Consider the following 16533-nt stretch of genomic DNA (forward strand, 5'->3'; position numbering starts at 1 on the left):
CTTTAATTTGCCAGAATTCGAAGTTCGCTCATGTGTTGAATCGCATGCTAGTAAACGATTTTGGTTTTTTGCGAACGTTTGCTTTTTAATTTTCAACTCAGATTTCGCAAAACGAACAAACAATAAGACAAGATTAGCATGCACATACGCTTTTGGTGACAATATAGTAATAAAATCAATTTTCCCATTAAATTGCCAAGTTAGTAAAATTCATTTAACGCTCCAACTTAAAGCCAGACAAGGTGAGGCTTACGCAGCAAATGAGTTTATTGAAGAAATAAAAATGAAACCAAAAATAAACGGAAAATAAAAATTTCTTTACCCAAGTGTATAGTTACAAAATAAATTAGTTAAATATCGAGTTTGGCGCAAAATAAAAGAAAAAATTAATAATAAAAATAAATAAAACGTTTCAGACTCAAGTTTTCACAAGAAACAAAACTGTCAAAGAGTGGTTTTTACCAAAGTAAAACCAACGATACTAACTCGAATTTTCCAGACCAAAGTAATCGTTATGAATTAGAGTAAGAAAACACAAGGAACAACAAAAATGATAATAATAATAATAACAACAACAACAACAACAATAACAACATTAAGTGGTTTTGAAATAAAATTAGTGCACACGTGTGCTTCAGTTTTCCCGAAAACTAAAGCAAACTGTCCATGTCTTAAAGGAAGAAAAAACACAATTTTGTTCTTGTTGTTGTTGTTGTTGTTTTTTTGTTTTTTTTTTTTTTTGTTTGGATCGATATACTTACATGTATGTGTGCGTTCATAAAAGCAGCCGTGATATAGCGGCCACAGCAATTTAGGCAGCGGCGACAGGGTAACGTAGCCATAAAACCATCACAAACAGCCGCAGAAACCTCTGTAAACCGGTTAAAGTGAGTGGCTTTAAGAGTTTATAAATTTTTCTCAATTGCATTTTCTAGTTGAAATATTTTGTTTCTGTCGGCAAGCAAACGTTTGCTGTAAGGAGACATGAAATTTAGTTCCAAAAAAACCAAAAAAAAAATAATAAGAAGAAAAACATTCCATAGAAAACTTTATTTTAATTTAAAAAAGAAATTTCCGAGAGATGAAACTTTTACAGCATCGCCATATGAAAGGATGGATATTTATGAGTTTGGATGCTAAGTAAAAAGTTTTTTTACGCTTACATTCTATCCCATCTTTATCCATTCACTGCTAAAATCAATTTGATTTCAACGTCATCCGCTGTCGTCTTTACTTTCATTCATTAATTCGTTCTTTTACGTTTTTTTTTTTTTTTTTTTTAAACTTTAATGCATTTAATTAAAATGACTGGTAGGTAACCGATCCAAACACATTAGTCCTGCAATAAACTATCACGCCATTCCAGGCATTATGAACAAAGGCAAGTAAAAAGCAAACCAAAATTATTTTTAGTTGTGACCGAATCTTTCATACAACAGCACCGTTATCTCATAACAGACCAAGAAAGTAAAAGAACTTAATTTTCATGCTCTATACTACGAAGCGAAGGCGTAGCTGATTTTTTCTATTTTCAAAATAAAAGTTATCGCCGCATAGGGTTGTGGGCGTTGTAGGCGTGTCCTTAGAAAAGTTTAAATCATTTCCAAACTCTTTTGAAAATTCTTCGGCGATATCTTCATCTTCGCGGTGGGAACAGTGTTGACCACAGATGCTAAACAGCTGGGCAGACGAACAGACTGACATGTTTAGTTGCATTCCAAACTTGAAACTGTCCAAGAATTTACATACTTTATAAGGTTTTTGAAACTTGTTTCTGCGCCTTATGAAGGTATTGCAAAAAAAAAAAATTTTAATTTGGTACACTATTATATTGGGCAGATGTGGTCAATTTTTTCCACTTTTGTAAAGCCACTACAGCATCGTCTATAGAATTTCAATTTTTTGTGTATATATTTGCTATAATTTATGAGTAACGAAAAGAAAATCAATTTTTTATTCCTTCTGAAAAACAGAAGTGTTCTCAGTTTATGCTGTATTGTGGGCATGTCCTTCAACCGATTTCGCCCATTTTCAACAGCAGTTTGCGTGTAAGAATTTCCAAAGTTTCTGACAAATTTGAATTCGTTAGCTTTATGTTTGCGGCCAGGCGAACGTTTACAACACGGACTGACAGACGGACATGTATAAATCGATACACAATTTGATGCAAATCAAGACTGTATTTACTTTGTAGGATCTCTGATGCTTCCTTGTGAGCGGTGCAAACGATTTGAGAACCCCTCAATCTTCGGTGATGTGGGTATGATGATTACTTAGAGGGTTGCATTCGGGCGAAAGTTATTGTGAAAGCGAAGCGGTGTATTAGAAATTTGTCAACTGGGGCGTGGTAGTTTGTCGATCGGATAATGACCACTTTGGTTTTCGTTTGTCGTTAACGTGTTTGTAGGCTTTTTCGCCGGAGTCTGAGATAGCTCTTGTAATTTTTTACTTTCGATTTTAAAATAGTACCTAACACGATTTCTGAGTTTTAATTTCTTGACTATTGTGTGTTTGTGGCGTGATTGTACATTAAACGCACTTTCGAACTACGGCCATCACCTCGTTTGAATTCTCTCTCTCTCTCTTCTAAATTTATGATTCTGACCGATGCAACAGCAATTGAAACATTGACTTACAAGCAGGTTTGAATCTTTTCAACAATTTTTGTTGCTAATCAGGAATACAGTAGGAATACTTTTCCGGGTGTTCAAGGTGCTTCTGGAGTACATAACATTTCCCTATGCTTAGCTGTGAATGTTTGCTTTTTTTAAATAAAAACGCAAAGAAATGTATGAAAGGATTATTTTTCTAAAAAATATGCAAGATACACATGCATTGAACACCAAAACAAACCCTGACATATGCTTTTAAGCATTCTTTTCAACCAGCGTAAATCGTAGCGCCGCAATATCTCTGGCTGTCAGTTACTTTAACGTTTTTTCTAGTTGCCTGGCGGATAGAATTCAAAATATTTCTGCTAACTCTAGAATCGTAATAAAATGTTAACGATATTTTCGGACAAATGAAGTGCAATATCATCACTTTTATAATAATTTACCGCTTTAGCTGAAACCAAAAGCTATTGAAGCAGAGATTTCCGTGAGGACCATCACGAATCCCACGATTGCTAACAAGCGCGTAATGAATGCTCTGAATATTCGCAAATTTCGCAATTTCGGCTAAATTGAGCCGCAAACAAAGCCAACTTTCAAAATGGAAAACTGCATCGCATTATAAAAGCAATTTGTTTAGCATTTAATAAATATCGACGACGAATATTTTGCTACAAATATTTAACTTTAACTAAGTCGAACGGCTACATACGATTCGGTTTACATACATTTGCATATATAAGTTGACCTGGTAAGTTTAGATGTCGATACGGTGTACCAGCCAGAGAGATTATTTGCCTGCGCACTTTGTGTTTACGGTTCAATTTTTTGACAGGTTTTTGTTAAAGCGATTGACGGCTGTTATCTTATTTATGGTTAGTTATCAAAACTCACTAGGCTAGAGAATGAAAACAGCTTGAAAAGCGAAAACATGTGCAAAAAAAAAAAAAAAAAAAAAAACGCAGTGAACATATGAATGCATGTACATGCATGCATGCATGCATGCATGTATATATGTATGTATTTATGTAGACATCTCACCTCGTATTTAGTGCAAATGTGTAATTTTCACACCTGAAACTAATATTATTTTTTTTCCAATGTTTTCTTATTTCATGAGTTAAATGACCAAAAACAGGTCAGTAAAGATTTTTACAACGGTTTGGCTTTTTTTTCTTTGTTTTTTTTTCTATTATTCCATTTTTGCTTTATTTATTATTTATTATCATAAAGTGTGTTGCAGTGTTTTCGATTTTATTTTTCTTTCCTTATTTTTGTTTTTTTTTTTGCGAAAAAATTTTTCATTAAAATTTCGTAGAAAAAATTAATATTTATTTGTATTAAAATGAGATTTGGGTGATTTATGTGAGAAAAAGTATCCATTGATGATTGATGATGAAGAAAAACTCTTCAGAAATCCAATTTTTCATTCCCAAAATTTTTTTTTTCGAATTGAGTCTTGCTTGAAATCATCAGCAAATATCTTGCTTTCATTCACACGCACAAAACTAACTCAAAGGGTCCATAAGTTAAATTTAGTTGCGTTCAATGTGCAATTTTTCACAGACTTCACCCCTTTCATCCGTCTATGCTTGCATCTGTTTTTAGAATTCTTCAAGTTGTTAAGTTCTTAAAGTTCGTAAGCTATACCTTCATGCATTTACATAAATACGTTTCACATGTCAGGCATTAACAGTGGAAATGAATTGAATTCCAACATAAACTCTGCATTAATAGATAGAAACAAGTAAGAAAATTCTATACGGCTGCGGTCGAATCTTGCATCTCCACCACCATTACAACCTCTAGCACCCCAAGCGTTTCTTTATGGTTACAAAAAGGTGAGTGGGATACAATTTATCTTCCACCTTTTAGTTCACTATTATTAAGGAAAAATTAATCTACCATGTCTTGACGTTCGCCATAACTAATTTAGACCTAATATATTTAGATTGTCGAATTTTACTCTCCAAGTCATATCATATTATGTCCATGTCGACGATGTTGTGATCAAAGAATTAATCTGCTATGTTATGACGCTTCCGGGAAGTAACACACCTCCCTTATCCTTTGTCCTTCTACTACACTTGAAATCTTTTTATTTGATACCCATATCGATGACATTGTTAAGAAAATTATTAATCTACCACGTGGGTGGTCTGTTATATATGTATATTAGAATTGCCAAATTTTTAAGCAGATAATGTACAAAATAGTTTCAAGATTTCTATCTTATTTAACCTATGAGTAATAAGCATAAGGCTTCCACGGTGTGGAAGAAAGCAAATTTTATCATTCATAGTTTTGCCTCGGCATGGCCGATTTTTTCCCTTTTTGCACAATAAATAGTAGAGATTTTCCTAAAGTAGACTTACAAGATTGCAGCCTTCTATCTTCCATAATCTGTATAAATTCGCAAATTTTTTCTTCGAGAAATTGAGATGCGAACGTCTGCTCCGAGTAATTTACCCTCTTTTCAATCTGCGGAAACTTCGAATGTTTTAAACCAAATTTAAAGACGCTATAGTCATTTTTGCAAGAAAGCGGATGTCAACAAAACTCATCAGACATACGGACAGACATGGCTAAATCGATTCGGAATTGTACTGATATTGATCAAGAATGTATTTACTTTATAGGCTGTCTGAGGCTTGCCTTTGAGTGTCGCAAACATTATGACCAAACGATTGTACCCTCCACGTTCGATGGCGACTATAATAGTAAACACTCTCAAATTAAAAAAAAAAAAAACGAAAAAAAGCAAACACACAAACAACAACACATATGTCAACTAATGTGTCAACAAAACGCATCAGACATACGGACAGACATAGCTTAATCGGTTCGGAATTTTATACTGATCAAGAATATATATATTATTTTATAGGCTGTCTGAGGCTTGCCTTTGAGTGTCGCAAGCACTATGACCAAACGCGTTTACCCTCTTAAAACAAAAATAGCAAAAAAAAAATTTCAAAAATTTGATATTTTGGGCAGATTGACAATGTGTCCCGAACTCGTTACAAAAGTTGATATATTAAGGTGGTGCCTGGCTCTAATATTTGTCTGTTTCGTGTAAAACTGTAACGAAATTCCTTCAAACAATTGCTTATAATAAGTAAAAAACGCAAACAACTTAGTTTTTTAAAAGCAAATTTAACCACATCTCACTGTCCAAAACATTTATTGTTAACATAAAATTTTTAAATTCGAAAAAATTGAAAGCTCAACCAGTTTAGTTTAGTTTATCACATGAACACGAAGTTCAATGAAGCAAATAACTCGACATTTTTAAATTCAAATGGAACAGCTGGTGGGGCTTATTTCCATCTATCTACATCATCCCTTATTACTACCTATATCTTCTGTATCGACAGAGTCGATAGATTGCAGCTAAGTGAAGAGTACTGTAATTCCTATTACAACAGTTATTTTTAATATAAAAATTTATCCCCATAATTTACGGTTTTTCGTGATTACTTTAATAACATTCGCTCGCCCAGTCCTCCTCTCTGTTTGTATTATGTGTGTGTGTGTGTGTGTGTATATATATATACCCATTCAAGAATTTCCTTCATAGTTGAAATGCATTTATTCGTTATGATGATTCTTGATTACAAAATTTTTCATAGTTGACTTTTTCTCCTTCTACTTCGTTTTTATCAATCTTAGTCAGTTTTGATTTTTGCATTTCACTTACTCATGCATATGTTTCCTTATTCTCTGTGTTGCGGTGCAGACAGTTGATATTTTTTTCTTCTTGATTATTTGCCTTAACAAGATCATCATTACGTACAATGTTCAAACTTTATCGTCTTCACCATTACGAAGAAGATTGCAATTTTTGCATTTAAGCTTTAAAATGAATTCTTAAACCGAGCCAAGCTAATCTGCATGAATTTCTCTCTCGCTTAGCCACACTAAGCACACAAGTGTTTCACGTAATGCGTTCCACTTAGTTTAACAATCGAAAAAGTTATCATACTTTTGCCCGCCAGGCTATTGGCCTCGCTATCTTAATCGATCTTGAATTTGGAATTCGATGGTTTGTACACACACACACACACACACACATTTAATTCCGAAAATGTTATTGCTTAGCTTTTACTTCTATTATGTAAATAAGAATTAAGGAATGATAAAAATCTCTTACTCAGATTTGATGATCGCTGCTCAGAAGCTAACACATTTCATTTCATTTCATTTCATTTTGCGTTTATTGAAGTTTAGAGGAAGTAACTTTTTTCGGACAGACTTGATTGCATTTTGAATATTATAGCGAGCGCACGGTTCGAAAATTTTGTCTTTTTTTAACAATACACTTAAGATGATAGACCGCTGGAAATTTTTCAAAAACTCATTTTTTTCTCTTTACTGACTTAAACGATCACTTAAATAGCCAAGAAGGGCGAAAGAAGCCAATTGTCGATGTAGCGAAATTTTAAATAGTGAAAAAGTACGGCAGTACACAAGCGCTCGAAACTTTATATTTTTTTTTTTCGAAGTACAATTATTGAAAACCACATAACACCGTAACGCTAACACTTTCCATTTTTTTAAATTCAACTGCTTACAGCGTCTTCAAAAGACCGTTCTTTAGTAAAGCGCGTAAGATTACTTCGATAAGTGGTTCATTTAAACATGTTTTATTAATGAAAGGGTAAGGGAATTACATAAACTCAATATTTCCAAAAACCCATGCGTGCTTCACTAGGTGTAGAAGACGCAGATTAAATGATATATATATTGTGAGGACCTTTTGGCCCATTCTCTGGGGCTGGGGCAGCCCAGCGCTCCGGAAAGCACAAGAAAATTTTTATTCACAGAGGCCTTTATTTTTTACTCTTTAATTTATAATTCTTCCAACTAAGACTATCAAACTAATACTCTAAACCACGACTAAGTCTCAACGACTCTAAACCAAGACTCTCAAGCTAAGACTAACTCTAAATTATTCTAACTTATTTTGCTCTACCCCAGTCTTAACCTATGCTTATTCTATAACCTAAGCCTATTTTTATTCTATTCTTATTCTATTCTTTATCTATTCCTATCCTATTCTTAATCTATCGCTACCCTATTCTTATTCTATTCTTAATCTATTCCTATGCTAATTAACTCTCTAACTTAAACTAGCACTCTCTCCCCCACCAGAGACGCAGAACCCTAGGGGCCAAAACGAGGGACGACTTTGACTCCTCACAATATATATATATATATATTTTTTTTTTTAATGCTAATTTGAAACAATTACATTGCCTAGTGTAGAGAGCCTTGACCTAAAGTTCTTCTCATAGACTATCTAAGGCGTTGCCATTTTTCAACATTTTCCAACACAAATTATTCTTCTAGTACTTGAAAGTGTTAATAACCTCCTCAAGTATTACGTCTCCTTCCAATTTAAAAAAAAAAAATTGTAAGAAAAGCCTCTTTTTTTAGCCTATTGCAGTGACCTACATTCTTAATCTACTAAAAGTTGTTATCTTAGAATTTAAAACATGATCGACGAGCAGTTCAATACAAATTGACCCTTTCCGGTACCGATTAATTAAATAGCAGTAAGCCTGTCATAACGCTAAGGATCGTAACAACTTAGAGAATAATTGCTTTTGAATTATTTTAAACTTGAAACTGATTTAAAATACGACCCGCCGTATATAGCAACTAGTTTGGATGGACGTTAAAGAGAAAACTAAAAACTTTACTTTTTATAAAAAAAGTTATTAGAGCGAGTTAAAAGGATGATTCCAGAAGGATCCAGCACAAATCATATAAAGACAAAAAATAATTATGCAAGCAAATGTTACAAAAACGCTGTGCAGTTGAATGTAACATGTCAATGAGGCTCGAACAAGAAAAATAATTAGGCTTTGCTTGTCGCAAAGCGCTGCGGTTCACTGCTAGCCTTGACGTAGAGTTTTTGTAGAGAAAGATAACGTACCAGTGCAAATAATGGGCCTGAGCTATTTCATCCTTCAGTATTTATTATAAGTAAAATCAAATATATATATAAATTTCCTCAGTTGATTTTAATTTCTGGTAATTAAATCCAGTAATAAGTGTACAAGATATTTATTTAAACATTAATGGGAAAAAAAAGTATTTAAAATTTGGCAATAAAAAGGAAATAATCATTAAAAAATGTTAAATACACAAAAAAACATTTGCTGAAATAAAATAAAATAAAAGGCAATAATAGTGAAAAAAATAAATCTGGTAATAATTAAAAGAAAATTTTAATTAACAAAAAAAATCAAATTGCGATTGTGTGTGACGCCCCTCGTAGAAGGCGAAACAAAAATCCACGAAAATCCATTTGAGCAGAATAGAGCAATGAATGCAAACAAAGAAAAAATATTACTTTAAAGTCAATATATATGGAATGGTGGCAACCCTCCATATATATGTCACTGCTAAACTGCGATTCAGGCAAAAATTAGACAATTCCGGAATAACATGATCGCCGAAATGCAATTGAACTGCACCTGACGCAACAATCAATAATCGACTTGCTCTTCACTTTTTACGCAGGTGAAGTGGCAGCGTCCGCGTGAGGTCTGAGTGCTCGGTGCCAACGTTCGTGGAATACTGGTAATGGCGGCTGCAAATTACGGGAGCACTAAATAATTACAGGAGCAGATAAGCCACACCTTACTAAGAGAAAAATGTTTGGATTATACCCCAACCCGAAGTATATATTGTACTTCAGTTTTGAAGTGGGTCCTCCCAGACACAGGATTCTTTGGCCAGCTGAGGCCTGCGGATAATCATGTGTCAGTTACCTAATAAACGCACAGACCTGGTCTAATTGTTGTGTAGACTTTGGCAGCTAGAGAAAAGTTCTGATTTTCCTTCTTTCTTTTGATATCCATGACCGAAGGACGAGAACTATAATCGAAACGCTTGCAACACCCAGGAGAAAGCATTAGAGAACCTACATAGTATATGTATTCTTAATCAACATCAAATTCTAAATCAATTTAAGCATGTCCGTCTGTCTGTCTTTGCAATGTCTGTTGTAAACGTTTACCTGCCCGCAAAAATGAAGCTACCAGATTGGGCAGAAGCATTGGAAACTCTTGCAGGCTGGCTAATATTGAAAATGAGCCAAACCGTTCGAAGAACACGATCACAGTACCACGTAAATTGAGAACTTCGCCGTTTTTCAAAAGGAATAAAAAATTTGTTTCTTTGCTCTTGAACTCATGAACTATGGCAGATAAATGTATAAAAATTTGAAAGCATATTCTATGGGTGATGCTGTGGTACTTGTACGAAAATGAAGAAACTTGACCATGCCTTCTCTGGCAGTTCAATTTTCATTTTTTGTTCACATTAGCCAAGCATGACTGAAGTTTTGACAATAAATTATTTTATTTTATTTGTTCTCGACTCGACCATACATAATCCATAAAAATTTTAAAAACTAAACCTTAAAAAAGACAAACTTTCTCATGTGAAATTTAAACAGTAAATGAAACCATTGGAATCGAATTTTTTGCTTGCATAAGAAATTCTGCATCTCTTGATTTGCTACAAGTACAAGTTCAGTGCAAGTTGTCTTGCCGAAGCATACACATCGTAGCCCTTTTGGGTGTGAATTTTGCACGAGGCAAGTCTATATGCGAAAAGACTTCTTAAGCCTGGAAGTCATCAATTGATGTCGGCGATGAAAGGCGAATACGTGAGATTAGGTCATACCGGAAGTAATCATTTGTGGGGCTTGGCCAAGCTTCAGCATCGACAACGGGAATGTAAATAATGTATCTAAAGCCCACGATGAGAAGGGTCGAATTATTGCAAAGTTTTCAAATGTCATAAAGTCCGTTACCGATAACAAATGATGCAACTGAGCCGGTTATAGCGATGTATAACTATAATGATATGATATTTTAGTGTAGCAAGGCTGGGTCAGAGGACACGTATCGCCAAATTTTTTGTAGATACATTTCGTTCTAAGAAAAAGAGAGAAAATATATACATAAAAGAGGCCAAGTGTTGAGCGTACTGTGTCACTTATATGGAATGCTTCCCTGCTGACGCTCCACTATGCGATAGCTTCGCATAGTGGATAAAAACTAAAGCTTATCGCTTACTAGTCGTTCGCAAGAGCTGCTGGATACTATCTGGCCAATTTATGGGAAGTTTTGGAATAAGTTTGCAAAAATTCCACATCTTGGATATGTTATGGAAAGCGTAGATTTATAAGGGACGGCCTTGGAAAAAATTCGTAGAAAATTCTAGAGCTATAGAAAATGCAATTGAACGCAAAAGATTAGCAACAAAAAGTCATTTACAAGAAATGAGTTGCGCATCGGATGCGTGCATTTATTTGCTACAGTTGCTGGAACTGCATACCGTGAACCCGTGAAAGTATTATAATTTCAATGGGATTTTGTTACTTGCAATTGTCCCATAATATGCACTCAACGAAGCTAAGTACGTATTCAATTGCATTGAAATATTGAACGTTGTTATTGAAAGCTTTTTCATCTTCGTCAGCATCATTGAAACTTTTTATAACGAAACAGATTCTCAATGAATGACTGAATCATGAATGAATGAATGAATGAATGAATAAATGAATGCATGCATGAATATCTTGGCATTGTAATTATGAAGCCCTATATACACTTGAGCTAGCGTTCACTTACATTCTCCTTTATCACACATATACACACATATCTCTATCTATCTTTATACATAAGTGTTTTATTACTTTTTTTTTTATTTATTTATTTTTTTTTTTTTTTTGTTAAACCTTTCGTTCGGTTTTGATTTTCACATACTCTTGTTAAATGTTACACATCATTGATGATTTTCTCCACGCTTAATGCCTTACCCTAACATTCTATGGAAGCCTTTCTAAAAATTGCAAAAAAAAAAAAAAAACAGAAAAAAAATCTTTGGAAAATTATAATAATTAGTGAATGCATACGAATAAAAAGAAACACATTTCCACATTTCACTTCGTCTTCCTCTCGTTTTGTTAAAATCTTGGATCCGTCATTCCTTGCATTCGTAATAGTTGCGGTGGAAGACAGCTTTATAACCTTTTGTGCGCCACAACTAATGGTCATATTTGCTTAGTTTGAATTCTTTACGATCGTTGTCATCATCATCTCGTTTCGTTATTTGTGTTATTTGTTAAGTGAAATGTATTTCCTATTTTGTAAAGAATTTATTGGACACTGAACTGAATGAAATGACGCAGAAGCAGCAGCAGCAGCAGCAGCAGCAGCTACAGCGACAACAGTAAAACGCAAAAAAAGCCAACAACGAACAACACATCGCCACTCCTTGATTGTTAAGATTTCATTGTGAAGTGTTTTCTATGCCAAAAACTAACTGTCAATCGTGTGGTTGTAAAAATAAACTTCAAAACTTCAATGTTTCTCTAGTTATGTCTGCTGCGACCGTGTTTCGTTGTATGGGTATATTGTTCCAGCACTAAACGTCGTTGTCCAAAGAACATATAACCTGCGTGTTTAATGTCCATCTATGTACAGTTAAGCTTTGTAGTGCATTTACTAAACATGCAACATGCACTGATGCTTATGGGTTTCACGAGTAAAAGAACAAAAACCGTTTTGATGTTCTAACGTTCATGCTGTCAGTGGTAGTGGCTCGTTTTGCTTTATAATCAGCTGTGTCAGAAACCCCCTTTTCATCGCTTTCTATTTACTACTATATCTAACATTTTTGTACGGCCGATGTAAATGCAGAATATTTCAAGCATTAAACATTCTCTACTTACGGGCTAGCAATGATCATCATCATTCACTCATTCATGCACTGGCTCACTGACTGACATATAATAGTTACAGCATTCAACACGTTCAACGACAACAACAACAACAACAACAACAACAATAACAACAATCGAAATTCAGCCACAATGCACAATACATTCAATAATATGTTGTATTAAACACCTTGATTTTTCTCTTGATTATAGTCTACGGTCATAGTCACAAGTTTTCTTTGAGCTTAATCACGTATCTAAATAAATATTCCATTCTATGCTTACGCTATACTCTTCTTTTCTTCTCCATTTCATCACTAACTTCTTATGCATATTTGTCGGTTATTTTAATTCTTCAAGTCATTTGTTAATATATCTCTTTGTTATCTTATTGCGAAATCTACTCATGAAAAATTTCTACACAGACCATCCGTCCATCTCTTGTTATCGTTGCTATCGTAGTGAAATAAATATATACGAAGAGCACAGGTTTTATCGATTTAATTCTTAAGCTTGTTAAGATTCAGAGATAGCAGCAACTTGGCAAGTTTAGGTTTTAAGCTTGACATGACGTAAGCATACCGATCGTTCTATGGATAAGTCTTATCCCATCCTGTGTTCTACATGTATATAATTATATCTATTTATGTGGGAATGTTTTGCATCGATCAAAAATTCCCGGGATTAAGAAGAAATTTTCCTTCTTTGGCAATATTCGATTTTATTCGCTACGATGATCTTCTTCAAAGGCGATGCCTTTCTTGTAGAAGTGTTTGCCAGGACCCTAAAAACACGCAATAGTTTCATCATTTGATCCTATGACTATTATTACTTGCAGCTTCTTTGCAAGATTTGCAGATGGGGTAATAAACAATAGTGACCGGCTCTGAAGACTTGATTGAAGTGACAACAATTCGGTTTTCAATTCAAATTTCCTTCCATCATGCTGGTCGGGTTCTTTAATTTCCTCAGAATGCCAGCTATCTCTTACAACTTTACTTTTCGAAGAGAAGGCAACTTTGACAACCTTCCTATGAGGGTTCGCTCTTTCTAAAAGAGCGAAAAAGTTCGAGTTATTTTTTACTTGATACATGTCGTATATGTATATTTCATCCTTGGATATTGTAGAGCCCGTAGTTCGATTTTTGCAATATATCTAATTATTTGCTTTCTTTTCAAGATCTAGCAAAACTTTTATTAAGTACAAGAATTCACATTGTTGGATTTGAGGTGTGAGAATATAGTAAGTATATTAGTATGGGCCACAGTTAAGGCTTAGTTTCAATGAGACTTCTTATATTTGATGGGAGGCAAATTATTATAAACCTATGCGTTACAAATTGTTTGTAGTTAATTTTAATTTCAAATTATCATTTCCATCAAAAAATATTGCAAATTGAATAAGTTTGTTGTTTTCAAAAGACTAGCTTGATAGGGGAAGGGATTCGAAAAATTGGCCCATCTAAAGCAACAGTGCTCCACTTCAGTTCATCTTCAATAAGTTTCGTCAGAGTGCTAAATTTCATCGACATTGCATGGACAGTGAGCAGATTGGCCAATAAATCATCGCATTCGACACGATACCCATGCCAAATTGGTTGATCATCATAAATTCAATTGTTTTTTCCTTCACTTGATCATCAGATAGCAGCTTGGGTATTTACTTTGCTCACTTTTCGATTCGATACAGATGCTTACTTGCAAATCCCTGCATCAAAACACAGATGACATAAAGCCAACTATTCCCTATTTCTCCGCAGAGAATGCTGCATCGGCACTGTCTCGGTCCAGCTATACTTCTTTCTGTATTGCAAACATTTTGCAAAACTTGTCTATATCTTTAGAGAATATATTCCTTACCGGTATCATAGCCCAAGTACTCACTTTATGCTTTAAATGCAGGGTGTCACCAGTCGGATTTACAACTCTAAGCTAATGCTATATATACTATTGAATAAAGTTCTTTACCCCGATTGATAAATGCATACCCTTCGACAAAGCGTCAAATAGGAAATTATTTTATGATACTTGCGTGGGTTGTCCGACTGAAATAATTTTTTGACGTATTTTCAGATTTCAGTTTAGCCAGCGATAGGAAATTAACAATTTTTCTTACTATACTCGTGCCTGTAAACCGCTTTCATATCACTTTTTGGAAGCTTCCAACATTGGAGGGACTGATGTATGTTGAAATATCCCGATTAAGAATATATATGCCATATAGCACAATAGGCACAAATGTCGATTTGAACTATGGGTACCGAGTTTGAGTGGGTGAAGCGCGACTACTTTTCAGATCAGCTGCGAAGTGTAAGTTGATACTTGCGGACGGATTACATCCACTTGCAAACTATTTATCCGGAATATGCAAACCTCTCTCTCTATGTGCTTGCAACCTTGAGGGATTCCCGCAACAGATAAATGAAATTTTTGCAAATCGTAATATTAACGCATTCAAGGATGAATTATATCCATTGATCCGTACTTCTAACTAATGCGAGCATAAGACAAGTGTAGTATGCACCTAAGCTTTGATGGCGGGTTGAAAATGAAAAAACTTCACAAACCACATTCGCAATCGGATTCGAATTTTTCGATTAAATATACATTTCTGCTTGATTATCATGTAAATATATAAATGTGTACATATGTACATGTCTACATGTTAAAGTAAATAGATAGTGAGAGCTTAATAAGTTGCAAAATGATTAGAAATTCTTTTTAACAAAAAACTATAATTCCTGGAAAGCAGTTTTTAGAATATAAACAAACGTGATCTCATTGTTATGTGCTCATGCGAGAATATATGCGTGCGTATGTCTTTTTTCTTTTAACCGACTCATCTCTGAGCGGATATTCTTTTATGAGTTTCGTTATATACATTTACCACACAGTATTCACATAAATTTCATGCACTGGCATATATTTTAAAATTGTCGACTTTTTCCATTGTCTTGCTTGCAATGCTACTAGAATGTGACCTAATTTTTCTTTTATTTCTTTTCCTTTTATCGTCGTAAGCAATTGTATTAAATTTCAGGATTTATGATTTTTTATGGACTACAGGAAACAAGCGACTCTTCTACATGCCTACAAAACAATCGTTTTAAATATGACAGACATATGTTTAGCTAATTAGTTGATAGTTTAATGAGTAATCCATCTAGCGCTTAAAGCTACGCGCATTATATTGTTTACTTTACTTTGGCGATACTGGAATTTACACACTAGATACCTCATGGGGTGTGCAAGCAGTTTCGCCAGGACATTCGGCAGGATATTTTTTTGCATTCATTTGTTGATATCTTATTCGCATTATTAAAATCGCAATAGCTATAAGCGGAGCGAAAAAATTCAACCAATCATGCTTGTGCAAAAAAGGAAGTAGTTGTGCTCTAATCGGGCAAGGACGACCGTTTTATACTCTACACCACTTCGCCTAATACAGTCAGTCACCCATTATTTCTTAAAAATTTATTAAAATATATATACATAATTTTTATGTAAATGTATTATTCTCATCAAGACCTTCATATTGGAGGACGGCGACGTGGTCTACATTTAAAAAATTAATCTATTTATCAAAGATATTATTTTCCAGTTACTTCTCTCAACAAACAAACCGCAAAGAATTTGCTTTCATAATAGCCCACAAATACAGTGCAGTCTAAAAAATGGACCTACGTCATCCAAATTCCATACGGTTGATTTACTGAGAACAAAATTTTTGTCATGAAATATTAAAAAATTCACCTTTTGAGCATTTAAAGGCTTATTTTTTATTGGAACTTTTACATGGGTAGACTTAAATGGTCAAAATTTGATATGGTCAATTTTTATATCAATTATTATTATGAACGAATTTTCATAAAGCACTATTGAAATTTAGGCCTTTTTACCATAAAAAATTCAATTATCATAGCAACGGCACGGAAAGCTATTACTAAGCAATTTCTGTCGCAAAATTCTGAATATTATGCAAACTTTCGATGTACAATTTATCGGAATAAGGCATTATATGGGGGAAAAGTGATCTGACCCACAGCGTGCTCGTACCAAAACTTGCCAGTGTACCAAATATCATATAAGCATCTCAAAAATTGTTACCTGTTGAAATTGATGGGCAGACATCAGACGGACAGACGGACAGACAAGCTTAGACCGATTCAGAAAGTG

General features: G+C 34.2%; 1 protein-coding gene across 10 annotated transcripts in view; it reads left to right on the forward strand.

The window, feature by feature from the left end:
• LOC119641410 (protein shank) overlaps positions 1–16533 on the forward strand; it is a 179748-nt gene that overhangs the window by 137330 nt on the left and 25885 nt on the right. Inside the window, exon 1 of one of the 10 annotated variants that reach the window (XM_038040056.1) lies at positions 392–524. The exons of the other annotated variants lie outside the window; for them this stretch is intronic. The gene's annotated coding sequence lies outside the window, so the exon portion shown is untranslated. Of the gene's footprint in view, positions 1–391; positions 525–16533 lie in introns of those variants that run through there. 10 annotated transcript variants of the gene reach the window in all.

The sequence above is a fragment of the Glossina fuscipes genome, unplaced genomic scaffold (assembly GCF_014805625.2).
Source record: "Glossina fuscipes isolate IAEA_lab_2018 unplaced genomic scaffold, Yale_Gfus_2 148, whole genome shotgun sequence".
Taxonomy (NCBI): domain Eukaryota; kingdom Metazoa; phylum Arthropoda; class Insecta; order Diptera; family Glossinidae; genus Glossina; species Glossina fuscipes.